The 1,809-nt window shown below is 44.7% G+C and overlaps 1 non-coding gene across 1 annotated transcript; it reads left to right on the top strand.

Annotated features, from left to right (window-relative positions):
* The first annotated feature begins 669 nt into the window (after positions 1-669).
* LOC117132256 lies at positions 670-775 on the top strand. The gene has a single exon (XR_004455816.1). It is a non-coding gene; the product is annotated as a small nucleolar RNA R71 (small nucleolar RNA).
* Positions 776-1,809: the final 1,034 nt, after the last annotated feature.

The raw sequence follows: 1,809 nt of genomic DNA on the forward strand, positions 1-1,809 counted from the left end.
AAAGCTTCTTGCCTCTTTATAGTCTCGTCCGTCTAAATTACTTGCGTTTCAAGTTTTCTCACCTGAGTCCCTAAGGTCTCGATTTTGGTGTTCAGATTGTTGTAGGCGGAGTCTATTTTACCGTTGAAATCCACGGTGATTTGTTGTTGTCCCAACAGTACTCGATCAAGCATTTCTTCGATCTTGCTTTCCTGAGTCTGGGGTGGTGGATTTTGGTAATAAGAGTTCGAGTAGCTTTTGCTGTTGTGGAAGGGTTTTTCAAATTGTGAACTTTGGTTACTTCTTTGGCCATTTCCAAAGAAGTTTCTGTTTCCGCCCTGGTTTCCAAATTTCTGGAATCCGGTACCTCCGATGTAGTTCACATTTTCTTCTCCTTCTGTATCTGCTACTTCTATTTCAGCTGAACAGACTTGCTTCCTAAGAAGCTCGTGCACCACATCTAACTTAGCTCTTACTTCGTCCATCTGTTCCTTTCTGATAGAGGCTACAGACTTCTTCCGTTCAGAGTCAGTGTTTTTGGTGCTGCTGCTGTTAGCAAGGTTTTCGATAAGTCTCACAGCTTCCAACGGATTCCGAGTAGTGAAGTTTCTTTCATTCACCGTATCAAGAGCCATTTGATACTGTAAGGCGAGACCTTGGAAGAAAGTGCTTAACAGCTGCACTTCGTTAAATTTGTGGTGTGGACAGTCTCGCTGGAAGAACCTAAATCTAATCCACGCATTTTTGAAGGACTCTCCAGCCTTCTGCGAGAATGTGGAAATTTTGTTCCGAAGTTCTTCAGTGTGCGCCTCATCGAAGAAGTTTCGTAAGAAAGCATTCTTGATGTCGGTCTAGGATGTTAAAGATCCTGTGTGTTGCTGCCTAAGCTAGTGGATTGCTTCTCCTTTCAGCGTGTATCTGAAGAGCTTGCATAGCAGGTAATCTTCGGGGACTCCTTCCATCCGAATAGCAGCGATTAGATCCTCGAACCGTTCCAGATGGTCCAGAGTAGGGTATCTGCGATACGAGAGTGTAGTATTGAGGCTTCAGCTTGAAATTCTGCTTCTGGATCTCCGGAAGTCGAATAGCTGATCTGTTGGAATAGTACTCATATGGGCGATTTAAATTGGCCAGTGCTTTCGATCGAGCGTCCTCGTCTACAGGTTGAGCAGCTCCTGTAGCATCAGCATCAGGGATTACATTCCCCTGAGCATCTATTTACTGACCTGTTGCATTACGCAGATGACCGGCCTGGTCATACAGGTTTCCGTTCTCGTCCTGTGTTAGAATAATAATGTTTACCATTTTTGACGACAGTGTATCGATCGACGTACGCGGTGTAGTATCGATTGGGATCCATCGACGATGATGGTCTGGTGTCGGTCGACGGTTGGTTGTGCGTATCGATCGATGACGAAGTTGTTGCGTCGAGCGATGTGGAACTTTGACCTCTACGGATGGTGCGTTCCAAATGAGCAGGTTCGTCTGAGAACAGCAAGTCTTTCTCCTTGTTGCTTCTGGTACCGCTGGGCATGCACCTGAAAAGACAAGAAAAAGATTATTAGAAAGGGGGTAGAGAAAAGAATAAGAATCAATAAAACTAAATCTAATGGCGATCAAAGCTCCCCGACAACGGCACCAAATTTGATACCACTCAAATTACCCAAAGGAGTGTTACGACGACTAACCCGCTGCGGTACGGGACGGAACGGGATGGGTAAACCTGTTTGACATCCCTACTCTCATCAAAAGAGAACAGATGTAATACTTAGGGATCAAATCCACAAGGAGCTAGGGAACAATTAAATCTAGTGTTTATTAATTCTAAAG

The sequence above is a fragment of the Brassica rapa genome, chromosome A02, assembly GCF_000309985.2.
Source record: "Brassica rapa cultivar Chiifu-401-42 chromosome A02, CAAS_Brap_v3.01, whole genome shotgun sequence".
NCBI lineage: Eukaryota > Viridiplantae > Streptophyta > Magnoliopsida > Brassicales > Brassicaceae > Brassica > Brassica rapa.